At 34.6% G+C, this 14,240-nt stretch overlaps 1 protein-coding gene across 1 annotated transcript in view; it reads right to left on the minus strand.

Annotated features, from left to right (window-relative positions):
• The window catches only part of zetaCOP (COPI coat complex subunit zeta), a 130,233-nt gene that overhangs the window by 39,017 nt on the left and 76,976 nt on the right, over positions 1–14,240 (minus strand). The window lies entirely within an intron of this gene.

Here is a 14,240-nt window from a genome sequence, read left to right on the forward strand (position 1 = left end):
AACCTACAAATACTGGACGTTACCTCCATTTCAACTCGTCTCATCATATAGCTCAGAAACTTAGCATTATCCATATGCTCAAGAAAAGAGCTATACAGTACACAACAGATAAGAATGACCTACAAATGGAATTAACTACAATATCCGGAGAACTATCTTTAAATGGTTATCCAAAAAGACTCTACAACAAGATTCTCTTGACTGATATACCACATAGACAACATGATGACGTCCAATACATCAGTACTATTACTATTCCATTTGTCAGCAGCATTTCCAAAAAATTAGCTAACCTTCTAAAACCACATAATATCAGAGTAGCATTCAAGCCAATCAACACTATTCAGAAATTTTTAAGATCACCGAAAGATCCTCATCCATTCTACAAGTACTCTGGAGTGTATAATATACCTTGCTCATGTGGTATTAGTTATGTAGGTCAGACCTCTAGAAGCTCTGAAACGAGAAAGAAAGAACACATAGGATATGTCAGAAACAACAGACAAGAAATTTCAGGCCTTTCTTGCCACTTTGCCTCTACTAACCATCACATTGAGTGGGATAAGAGCCTTATACCTTATATAGAAGATAACTACCATTCAAGAACCTTCAAGAAAGCAGCTACAGTCACCCATAAAACTGAAAACCTAAACAAGAATCAAGGTCTAACCTTACCAGAAATTTGGAAAGCTTTAATCAGATCATTAAACATCAAAGAAATGAACTTTCATGACAATTACATCATGAGCCATAACGAATAAATCACATTCCCAAGACACGTGCATTGCCTCATTCAATACTAATTTTTTGTATGAATTAGAACCATCAGTTATAACCTAGTCTGTTACCTTCATATAGCTTACTAGTTTGTATTCCCTGAAGATGCCGATAGAAAAAAATTGGTGAAACATGTAGGACAATAAAATAAAGCTACTTGACGAACATTATATAAAAAAAAGTGTAATAGTCAGTGCTTTCTGTTTGTGTGTCAACATGTGTAGCACAAACCTTGAACAAATCTTCCTCTTGTGCAAATCTCCAAGATTAATTTGGCAATTTCCTTATTGACACCAAGCTGTACAAGTGAGTAGCCTAGTGGTTATTTGCCTGTCATAGGCAACAATTTCCCTAGCTTTTACCATATTTTCATTTGTCTGTGCAGAAATTGGCCATCCATAGCATGGCTCATCCTACAGGGATTCCCCTCCCCTCTTTAAACGGTTGAAAACCAGTGGAACACCTGTGCATGGTTCAGACAGTCATCGCTGTAAACTTTTTTTTTAGGTCTTGGTACACTTCTGGAGTAGTTTTTCTTAATTTACAGTAAAATTTTATCCTAGCTCTTTGCTCCATGATGCAACTTCTGACACACTCCACTCACACACTCTTACTTCAACAGTTGCCACATGAAAACTGTTGTGTCACCCCACTAGAAAGTTGCATCTGTGATTGTAACACACTCTAGCGGTCAAAACTATAAACATTTGTTACTTTTATTCAAAGGGCTGTCCTATAAAAAAATCAATCTCATTATTTAACAGGCACACTGTGTAAGCGTCAACCAGCTGTTATTTGCATAATAAGTTTAGAGGAAAGTGGAGCAATATTGCTGCCAGATCAATACAACAATGCTAAATGAATCTCACTGAATTGTAGGGAAAATTTACTACGGTTAATTCTCACTATAGCAAACACCACTATATCAACTACAAAAAAGACCAGACCAATGTCCCATAATGTTATTCTAAAATAAATTCACTGCAGCAAAGTATTCCTGTGGTCCCTCTAGTGTTTTTTGTAGTGAGAATCAAAGAGTACATTTTTTTCTCCTTTTTATTTCCCCCAGAAACAAAACAATTTATATAAGCAGCATACTGTTTTGTATGCTATTTTGCTTTTATAAGCTTTCCCTCATGAAATTCATGAGATAGAGTAGGATATCTTAGAAAATCATAAAATATATAGGAATATTTGGGACAAACTTCAAACTGAACTGGTTAAAAACAAATTAGTGAAGTAAATTACACTATTAATTATTTATCAGAAGAAAAAGAATAAATATCATTTTTTCTTATTATATAGTCAAGTAATCAAACAATGTTTTCATTTGAGGTGTACAAAAATATGAACCTTTGTCATGAGTTGCTTTGATGCTGCAATACTCAAAAAGACAAACTGTGTAGCCAATACCTATGATTTTCATTCCTACTTTTAATTAAATGTAAAAACATGATCAAGAGCTTTCTTATAATTATGATAGCACTCTTGATCATGGTAAAAACTTAAAAATGTAAAGGCAGATGTTGCCTTAGAAGCTATCAAGTGTCTACTTGACCATAAAACATCAATGGATAATTTTCAGTGTCAATACAAAGTATATAATATCTTTTATGATTTATCATCTTCTTCCTTTTTCCCTTCTTTTATCTTACAGTGTTGAGAGTTTTCTATTCAATTAACCGCAACCTTACTCAAGGCTGGTTTGCCTGCTTGTGGGATGAAAAACAGCCAGATAAACAGTCCATGCCCAAGACTGGCTAACTTGGCTATGTCTGAGAAATATCCTCAGCTCCTCACGTCAGCAACGGGAAACGTAATCAGGACACTCCTTTCCCTGGCATATGGTTGCAAAGCATTGCCACTAGGCTAACTGCACGGACTTTTTTATGTTTAACTAGGAAAATAAATTTGCAAAAGTTAACTATGAAAATAAATCTCTCAATCATGATATTTGGAGTTTATAGAAAGTTTTGTTACTTGGTCAGTTGCAAAGTAAATAATAATAAATAAGAAATTATATTTTTGTTTTAATCCTTCACCCATAAGTACCTTCACAACAGCATACCAGTATATAGGATTTAGATACTGGTACTATTGGATTTGACTTCATATCAACTGCTTCAGTACATATTTTAATGCATGCTTCCTTTTGGATGTGCATGTTTGTTATGTATTATGGGGAAAACATTACCATCCAAACCAGTTTCAATCTGTACTGGGGTCTATCAATGAGAGCTAGTCCCAGGAAGATACTGAAGTCATAACAATGCAGAAGTATATTTTCTATATTCAAGTAGGAAAATGGTGCATCAGTACATTATTAAAATACTTTGGATCTGAGATAAAAAGTTTTCTTGCTTGGTTACAAAGTATGAGGGTTGTTTGAAAAGTTTGGTAAAACAATAAGTTAAACACGTTTTTTGGAAAAAATCACTTTATTTCTGAACATAGTCTCCACTGAGGTTACACATTTGGTCCAGCGAGTTTCCAATTTTTTCATCCCATCTAAAAATTAGGATTTGTCAAATTGTGTAAAATGGTAATTGACAGCCTTGGTGACATCCTCGTTCAAAGAAACTTTTTTCCCACTGAGCCAAATTTTTAAGTTTGGGAACAAGAAGTCACATGAGGCCAAGTCCGGAGAATACGGTGGATGTGGAATCAATTCGAACTTCAATTTGTGCAATTTTGCCATTGTGATGGCAGATGTGGGATGGTGCACTGTCTTGATAAAAGAGCACTTTTTTGTGTGCCAATCTTGGGTGTTTTTTCTTCAGTTCTTTTAAATGGTCCAACAATGACACACAATAGACTCCTGTTATTGTCTTACCCTTTTCCAAATAGTCTATCATGTTCCTTGGGAATCCCAAAAAAACAGTGGCCATCACCTTCCCAGCTGACAAAATGGTCTTTGCTTATTTTAGTGCTCTTTCACTGGGCATTGTCCAATGTTTTGACTGCTGCTTGGACTCAGGTGTATAGTGGTGGATCCAAGTTTCATCTACAGTCATGAATTGATGCAAAAAATCCTGCGAATTGCAATTAAACATCGCCAAGCATTGCGTTGAAATGTCTTTCCGCATGCGTTTTTGATCAAGTCAACAATCGCAGCAGCACCCATCGTGCACACAGCTTTTTGTGCAGGATATTATACACCCATTCAGTTGAGATGCCTACAATCTCAATTATCCTCACTCAGCTGTCTTCCATAACGATACCATGGATTTTGTCAATAATTTCCTTCGTAGTGACTTCAGTCAGGCATCCAAAGTGCGCTTCATCTTCAATGGACTTACGACCTACATTTAAACTCATTTATCTAAAAACAAATAGTCTTTAATGCTGATGCAGAGTCCCCACGAACTGCATCTAACTCAGCTTTGATCTGTGCGGCTGTCCACTTCTTCAAATAAAAGCGTTTTTATCACTGCACGAAACTCATTTTTCTCCATTTTTATGAAAAATGCGAACACAGTCTTTTTAAATGTTTGCCAAATGAGAACTATGCATTGCACATAGCTAAAATTTTGCAGGGGGTCATGAGAAAGATGACACGTGCCGACAATGGTATTAATGAACGAATTGTGTCGCAGTTTATTGGAAATTTATCAAACAACTCTTGTACATAATACGAGACAAGTAATTGAGCTGCTTTAATTCTTCACCCACATGTAAGCAAGACTGGTATGCAAAGTATCGTTACAATAGCTTACTTGTATATAGAGGCTGTTTAAGTTCACATTAATGGCCTTGGTATCTCATAATGCATAGCACACTTCCTTCTGGACATGTATACTGCTATGCATCATGAGAAAAAGCACTTATTCAGACCAGCTTCAACCTTTATTGAAGTCTCATCCGCGGAAGCTAGGCCTAGGAAGATACTGAGATTAGTTCAATGTAGAAGTCATATTTTGCATATAGCGGTAGTAAATGCCATTTACCATCCACCAATTGTTAACTGTAGTTTTTTACAAGTACACAAAGGGAAAGAGATCAGAAGGATCTTGGTATCCACAAGCACGTGACACAAAATCTATAACACAAAAGCGCCAAGTGTGGAAAACTAGTTAAGAAGAAATCTTTTAACAAATTTACTGAAAAGCTTAGGATTGTATTCATTGAGAAAACAGTATAGAGAAGACTCTTCCAAAGAACATAGGTAGAATGGAATAAAAGAGAAAGATCTGGTGTGTGTTTCCAGTTGCATTGAAAAGGGATGTTGGGCAGCTGCTGCTCTTGTTTCAACAGGCCTAACAGAAAGTGGAGGAATGATGGCTGAGAATTCAGTGGAACAGTGAACATGGAAGTACCTGCAGAATACACACAATGCTGAAACACTGCATCTGAGAAATAGAGGACAAAATGATCTGTAAGCAAGGGATCATCTGCTTAACTGCTTTCCTCTGGACAGAACAGAGAATTTTTATGGAGGTTTTAGGTACACCACTACTGAGCAGTATTCTAAGGATTGATGGCATTTTGGATTTGTATATAGTAGATGGGTAGGTGAAAAATAGTATCTCGAGCAAAAGAAAATGCCTGCTTTTTTATATGATGAGAAAGCAAATGATGTGATGTGCATGTACCTCCAGCCTCTCCTGGCACAAACATCACATTTCCTTGATGTTAGCTTAAGCAGAAAGAGACTTACTGGAATGAAGGCCTTCATTCCCCCCCCCCCCCTCTTCCAATAAGCACAGACCACTATCCAAACTTTGGTTTTCCAAAAAAGTGTGCCACAAGAAAACAATTCTGCATATTTAAGTGGCTGAAATGTGAACTCCAGCATCCTATTCAGCTTACACAGCAATGTTCATCACCTGCAAAAGACCATCAGCCAATCTGAATTTAACCTTCAAAGGCTAAGCACAATAAACTTGACTCTGCTCAAATAGCCTTTAGTTCTCATAAAGGTTGCTGGATGCCAGTTTTCTGTCCATCAATTTTTCTGCTTCTCTCACACATCCAGACAGCACTATTGTAATTTCATCCAAAGACAAGGCTGACCTACTGTCATCATTCTTCTACATCGATGATTAAGATGAAATACCTTCAGCATTACCAAGAAAGAAATGAAAACTGAATTCCCCTTTAGTCTCCCATTTAAAAAAAAAAAAAATTCTCAACAGCTTGGATACCAAGAGAGATCCAGTCTTAAAAATATCTCAAGTCACCTTCCCTTACCAAGGTGAGGTGACCTAAGATGTTTTTTATGAGATAAAAGAAAGGGCTGTTGTGGTATTGTTGAAGATGAGTTACCAACCATCAAAGAATGGAGGAATCAGTTTGGTGTATTTGTTGTAGATCTTGAAGCTTGGTATCATTCAACATTGCTAGGTTTGCAAAATGAGTAAAGAGAATGTAATGTGCTATCATCAGTAAAACTGGTTGTGATTTAAAGTCAGGAAAATCATTTATAAAGAGAAGAAAGATTACAGATGATAACAACAGAGCCCTGAGGTGCATTTGCATTTAGAGAAATCTGAAAAGTGAGAATCACATTTCTCCATTAACTTTCCACATGTGAGTAGCGGAATGGATGATATAGGTAAGGAGATTTACATGTATCGTAAGTGGTAGTACCAAAACTAGTGATTAAGTGGACCTCCAAGTATGAAGTTGATTTTTTTGTCAATGACTTTTTCCGTTATTTTTAATTTCTATCTCCTTTTTTTGGGGGGGGGGTGAATATGGACTTTGTTCCAGACTGCTACAATCAGGGTGATACAAGAATATACGATAGGTGGTCTAAAAAGTTCTTGGCCATAGATGGCAACACTATTGGCAAGATTTTTTTTTCTAAGTTGGTAAATCTGTTATAACATCCATGCGAAACTGCAAGTCATTCTATCAAGTAGTTTGTTTTATATAGCTATCTGAAGCAAAAGTGTTGTCTGTATCCCTTGAAATGGATAAAATTGAGTATTGCGAGGTCATAAAATTCTTCGTAAAAGAAGGTTTAATGCCAAAAGAAATTCATTCGAAGTTCATAAAAGTTTAGGGGCACTCTTCTCCTTCATTTTCGACAATTAAGAAATGGGCTACCAAGTTTAAACCTGGCCATACCAGCCTTGAAGATGATCCACATGAAGGACATCCAAAAAGTGTAACAACACCAGAAATCATTGATCAAGTGCATGATATGGTATTCGATGACCAGCGAGTCAAAGCGCATGAAATTGCTGAGACTTATAGGTATTTCAAAAGAACATGTAAGATATATTTTGCATGAAGAATTGCAAATGAAAGAGCTTTGGGCAAGCTTGCTCACATCAGATCAAAAACGCACTAGCATGAAAATTTCTGAACAGTGCTTGGAGCGTTTTAACAAGAATAAAACTGATTTTGTGGATTAATTTATTACTATGGATGAGAATTGGATTCACCATTACACACCAGAATCCAAACAGCAGTCAAAACAGTAGACAGAAGCCGGTTGTTCAGCACCAAAGAAAACAAAGTCAGCTCCATCAGCAGGAAAGGTCATGGCATCAGTGCTTTGGGATGCTTAAAGGCATTTTGTTTATTAATTATCTTGAAAAGGGTAAAACAATAACCGGGGAATATTATTCCGATCTTTTAACCAGACTAGATGAAAAAATTCATAAAAAAAAGACCAGGTTTGCAGAAGAAAAAAAATCATCTTTCATCAGGACAATGCACCTGCCCACAAAGGTGTTTTGGCAATGGGAAAATTAAGGGATATCCACTATGAATTGTTGGAATATCCACCCTATTCCCGAGATTTGGCTCCCTCTGACTTCTATCTCTTCCCAAAACTAAACCCTCTTCCTCGCTGGACAGCATTTTTTCTTCGAATCAAGAGGTTGATTGCAGCTGTAGAGGGGTATTTTGCAGATCTTACTGAGAACCACTACAGGGATGGGATAATGGCACTGGTGCATCGCTGGAATACATGTATTAGTCTTAAGGGAGATTATGTTGAAAAATAAAAATAATTTTGAAATTATAAATTCGTTTTTTCATTGTTAGGCCAAGAACTTTTCAGACCATCCTCATATATATATATATTTTAGAATATAGGTTATTCAAGATTCTTCTGATGGCTTTCTGAGGAAAAGCCACCATTAGCATTAGCACACTGCTTCTGGTATGGGTGGAGTTGAATAAGAACACATAATACCAAGAAAATGTCCAAATATTTTGGCTATGCTCAGCTTTGTCTTCAGGTGTCATCACAGTAGTGCATTCTGGGTGAGAGAGAGAGAGTCGAAGCACAGATGGACAGAAGTTGTGCTATTTTGGCTATTAGGCAAAAGGTTTGTATTCTAGAGAATACTTCTGTTTATACTTTCCTAATCCAATGGCATCTTGCAACTTGGAAAACATCCCACATTTAATCTGTTTCTAGGAAAGATAGAAAAGAAAAATCTTTACTTTTCAACAGTAGCCAGACCTATATTAGCCAGAAACTTCTCAACTTTAGCCACTGACACCATGAACTCCACCAATGTCAATCCGTAGATCAGTATCGCATTTATGTTACCAACCTTTGGCAAAATATCACAGACAAATTAATAAAAAAAAAATTTAATAGTTTATTAATAATACAAAATTTAAAAAATTGAGTTTTTTTAATCCAGTATTTCATCTAAAGCAACTAAGACATTTCCAAGGGTAAAGATAAAGCGATTTGAATAAGAACACATAATACCAAGTAACATCCAAGTATTTTGACTATGCTCCCTGGACAGTCAAAGTCAATCAATTTTTTTTTTGTAAAAAAACACCACTTACTGTATATAGTCAAAATATTTGAATGCTCTTTTTTTATTTTTTCAAAATAATGACCATACAATGAAAGGTCACAAGACCTGTAACTCAACAGTACCAAGTGTGGGGAGTGATTCAGGTTTTTGATGATGTTTTCTACTTCAAGTACTGCTATGTATTTCTGTTGAGTGTTTTCTACCACCATAATGTCACTTTTGGCAATCTTTCAAAGTAATTATTCCAGACATTTATAATATGTTTATCTTCAGTTTTTTCATGTCACTTTGATCACCTGATTCCTTTTGCAGTATTCTTTCCTCTATTTCTAAGCCTTTTCGATACTCTCCAGAATATTTTGCCACTTCCTGACATTATCTATGTTCTTCAAGTCTTCCCATTACTTAGTTTTACATAGCTTTGCTTTCTTACATTCTTCTCTTATTACTAAATAGTTTAGGGAAATAACAACATAGACTAGGATATACATTAAAATAACTTTTTAATACAAATCAAATATTTCAACAACATCACGTTGCCATTTTCAACAGGAACTTGTGAGCAAGACACGTGCACGCAGGCATAGCAAACAGTAAATGAGGATGAAGCAGGAAGCTATTCATTCTCCTAAAGTCCTACATTGGATTTGTATTAAAAAGTTTTTTAATGTATATCCTAGTCTACATTGTTATTTCCCTAAACTATTTAATAATAATGCATAACCAACGTCTAAGCCCCCACTAGAATTACATTCTTCTCTGTATTCTTTAAAAGAACAAGCTGAATTATTTGCAACAACTTTCAATATGTTTTCTTCTTTTCTTGACTGCATTTTAACTTCTTGAGTCTGCCTTGGAGTTTGGGTTTTTCTATCCTTGCAATCAACCTCCCACATGCCTCTTTGGCTTCAAGGTTTGGTTCTTGTTTCAGAACTCATTTTTTCTTGAATAATGTTTGTATATTTTAGTCTTCAGTTCACTTCTGAAAGTTGCTCAACTTTGATTTGTTTTAAAACTTTCCTATACTCTTGTTTTCAATATGAAATTTAATTTTATCCTCCTCAAAACCAAATGGTTATCACCTTTCAATTTCAAATCCTCTGTGTACTCTTGTGACCTAAAACAGCAGGAAAATATTACTATCGACAATAACATAATCAATGAGACTTTTCTCCTTCCTTGCAACTTCTCTCCATGTGAATTTGTGTTCATTTTTATATCTGAAGATGGTATTAGTAATAACTAGTGCATGTCCTGAACAGAAATCCAGCAGGCACTTACCATTATTATTAGGTTTGCTTTTTTTATCCAAAATATTTCTATATGTCTGGTAGTTATTTCCTACTGTACTCTCCAACAAGGACCAACTTTCAACAGCATCAAGAGATCATGTGAACTGGACATATTAAAATAACTTTCACTTCGTACATACGAGACAAAAATTATATAGAATTTATTCAAAAACTCCAATATATTTCATATCCAATGCTACATGGACATTTTAACGTAGTTGAAGGATATAATATTGTACTATTAAAGTCCAAAGGAATAATTGTGATAAGTTGTGTCGATAAGAATTATTTAAAATAATAATTAATTAAAAAACGTATGAACAATTAATAGTGATCACTTCTCAAAATTTGGATATTGGCATAAAGTGTGATCAGTTCAGATTCAGGCAATTTTGTAGTGTTTCACATGTTTAAAGGAAAAGATAATTAAATTTGGACTTGCTGGAATGAAGAAGTTTTGTCTAGTTCCAAAGAATTCTGTGCCTAGTTTAAATAGTGAGAAGCAAGGCCAGACTTGTCAGATTCCAAAAAATATAATATAGATTTGATGTTCTTCAATTCTAATTAAGACAGAATGACCAGTCTGTCCAAAACAGGAAAGATGGCAAGAGCAGAGCACTTGATAGACACCTGGTAAGGAAAGAGGTGGTAATATATCCTTTGTTGATGGTAGGAAGAAAGACATTTCCCAAACTGGTTTAAAGGATATAGATTGAATTTACGAAGAATCCTTGCTATTTATTCCAAGGTTAATTTAAGGCAGGGCATTAAAATTCTTTTCACATTAGACTATAGTCTGGAAGAAGAATGATAATCACCAATAATTTTTTGAATGGTAGTTTAGTTGCATCTATTACATAACAGATTGCTTTTAATTTTATTCAGTTCATCTAAAAGGGAATCAGAAGAGTAGATTGTATGAGCTCTGCATACAATACTTTTGGAACTGAAGTAATTGTGACTCAGTGTGGGACCATACCGCAAACAAATCAACAAAACAATCACGAGGCTGAGGGAATATAGCGTTGAAGAGTTATTTTTCTAGATGACCATAAAATAATCAGCTAAGGCTAGTGAGATAGGACAACCCACTGCTGTTCCTTCTATTTATTTAACCAACTTATGCCAGTAAAATAGCCTATGTTGATGGTAAATTTAGATTAGTTAATAATATCTTCTGGGAAATCAGACTTTAAAAACTGAAGAGTCTCTTGTGGTGGTATGTTGGTGAATAAAGAGACATCAAAAGAAACCATAATCTGATTATCAGACAGATGTGAATCTTATTTTTTATTTAAATTCAAAATTGTTTTTGATATAAGAGCTGGTATGGTCAGTGATATTCTGAAGATGACAAGAGAGACAGATGTTTTGCAAGATAATAACCAATTACATCCACTATTGGGCACAGTGGGTTGCCATCCTTATGTATATTAAGAAGACTGTAGAGATATATGGATGAGCATGATGAATTCGTAACTTCTGAACAGTAGTGGCATCCCACAATTGTACATTGTCTAATAATGTATTTTATTTTTTTAAATTAATAATTATTTTAAATAATATTTATCTGTGCAACTTACAATCGTTCTTTTGAACTCTAATACTGTAACATTCATATAATTTAGCTACAACTTAGACATGAGCTAATATACACATGATTTATGACTCGTCGTTGCGATTCATCTTTTGAATGTTAACAATCTATCTCCCTGAAGATGTCCACATAACATTGGATGAAGTGTATTAGAGTTTTTGAATAAATTCTATATCATTTTTGTTACATGTGTAAGCCTGTAACATTTCATGTGTGAAATGAAAAGTTGGTCCTTAAGTAAGGACCAACTCCCCCCCCCCCCCAATCATGTCAGCTGCTTTGAAAAATTCCTTCACATCTTCCTTATTAGAACCATAGGCACAAATAAGTCTCATTGTCCAGTTCTCCATTGTGATATTTGCCTACATCACTCTACCTGATATTGTCTACCATTCAAGATTATCATCATATTTGTTGAATACTATAGCTATTTCTTCTTTTCCCTGACTGTTGCCTGAAAATAGCATCTTGTATTTGTTGCTAGAAAGACCTCACCTGTTTTTGTCTTCTTTATTTCAGTAATGCCTATTGTGTTGATCTGGTATTTATTCAATTCTTCTACTAGTTCTGTTTCCTTTCCATTGATGCTTCTTATGTCGATGGTCCAATCTTGAACTCTGGTGATGTTGAGTTGAGATTTGTTCCAGTAGTCGACTTTTTGTTGTTCACCTTGGTTGATTTGGAATTTAGCTGACCAAAATACAATTTGGTCAGCTAAATCCCAAAGTGCTAGCCCATCCTCATTCAATAACCAGGTAGATAAATAACAGGGTGCACAAGAAGGTGAGGACTGCACATTAAGTCAGAAGTCTCCAATCAGTTCTCTGCATTGCTTAAAAGGCTATGTAAAGATCTCTTCCCAGTTATTTTATTTTATCAGCTTTGATCCTTAAGAACTCCATAAGAAATCATAACTTGAAAAAGGCATGGAAAAGGTGTCAAGAGAAACACTCTTCAAAATGCTACACTTATATAGTGAAAATGGGATATTATGTTACTCTGTATAATAAGACAGTAGTTAGAAACTGAAGGATATACAGGACGATAACTGAAGTAAAATCAGATAAGTCAACTTGGCATAATATGTCCCTGTTATTTATCATTTATATGGGTCACATTACAAAGTGGCAATTAATTTGATATTAAGTTAGGAGATATTCCACTTAGCTCTTTGAGTAGATGATGGAATACTCTTAAATTAATCTACTACAATCTTTCAGGATTTGCTATCAAAATTAAGTACTGCTGTAACAAATTTGATATGAGAATCAACAATAAAAAAACAATCATCATAAGTAAAAAATTTCAGCTATTTAGAAACAATTTTTAGTGATGATCATGGTAAATACGAACACAGATAGTGGCTCTCACTAAACAACCATTTATACAAATGGTTGTTTAGTGAAACTGAATCTCCAAAGGGATAATAGTCTTCTAAAAGAAATTCACTATAGCAAACTTAGATCATGTGAGAAATCATTCTTGTGATCCTTATGAGTTTGCTATAGTGAGAAATGAATGTAGCTGCAAAGATGGTAGTGAGGAGCTAGTAAATGCATATGGAATGTGAGTGAAATTAGTCAAAACATTAAGCCAGCAGTATAGACAATATTCAAACCAATTTTAACTATGGATTAAGAACTGGGTTAGATATAGAAAGAAGAGAGAAGATGGAGAAGATACAGAAAGAAAAATGAGAGTAGTGAAGACTGCATTGAAGCCAGAATCATTAAAAATTATATTAGAAAGGAACTTGAACACATTAGCATTCAAAAACGTGTGAGCAGAAATAATCTAAGTAACATGGTCACTTAAACCTAATGGAAGAGGAAAGGCCTGACAAAAAAAAAAAAAAAAAAAAAAAATCTATTATGTGATGCAGTTATTAGTGCCTTACAAGACAAATATGTAAGATTTGACAATATATGGAGCCTTGAACAAATCATTAATTAAGTGCCTGGAAGTAAACTGCTGATAGGAAACTAGTAATAAAGTGAATCATGAGATGTAGCATTACACAGCTTCCTACATTACAACAGTACTAATGCAGTACTATTATTAATAGTACTATATTAGTTATTATGCATCTATATCATGTATTATAGATATAAATAGCCTCAGTAGTTCAGTTGATGATATCCCCTCAACTGGAAAGACCTCAGTTAAATTCCTGTCTGGGATGTGAAGGAACTTTATCAAGGCTGTTTTGAGAGAGGGTGAGCCAGTCTCATACAGAGATTGGCTTTTCCCTCCTATAAACTTGAGTTTGCAAAACAAGCAAACCAGCTACAAGAACACATGCAATTTACAGACATAGTAGAAACAGATAGGATTAACTGTCCTGTCACAAGTAATAAGCAAGCTTCTAAGAAGTCTAGTTACTTGGCTGTGACAGGCCATTGAGCATAACGTGTAAGGGAAGATGAGATGGTAAAAATAATAGGATAATAGATATTACTTTGACTCTCTTTCTATGGTAAAAGTGAGACCACAGAACAGTTTGGATATCAAACTTCCCTATAACAAACTATTTACAATAGTTTGTTATAGGGAAGTTTGATATAGCAAAAGTCAACTATATTAAGTTTGGAGGAAGTGCCTGGAATACTGCAATATGACAAACAAATTACTAGAAATCAGAAGATAAGCAAAGGATGTATATTTTAATAATACTAAAAAGAAAAGATAAAAATTAAAATCCATTTTTGTGCAAGTACCAAATTTTTTATATATTAAATAAATAAAAAGTTAGGACAAAATAAAAAGCAATAAATAAAAGATTAAGACAGCATCTCAATAATTAAAACATTATCAGATCACAAATAAACTGCATTCTTC

This window comes from Typopeltis vanoorti, chromosome 1 (genome assembly GCF_054136105.1).
Source record: "Typopeltis vanoorti isolate ZY-2024b chromosome 1, IOZ_Tvanoo_1.0, whole genome shotgun sequence".
Classification (NCBI taxonomy): domain Eukaryota; kingdom Metazoa; phylum Arthropoda; class Arachnida; order Uropygi; family Thelyphonidae; genus Typopeltis; species Typopeltis vanoorti.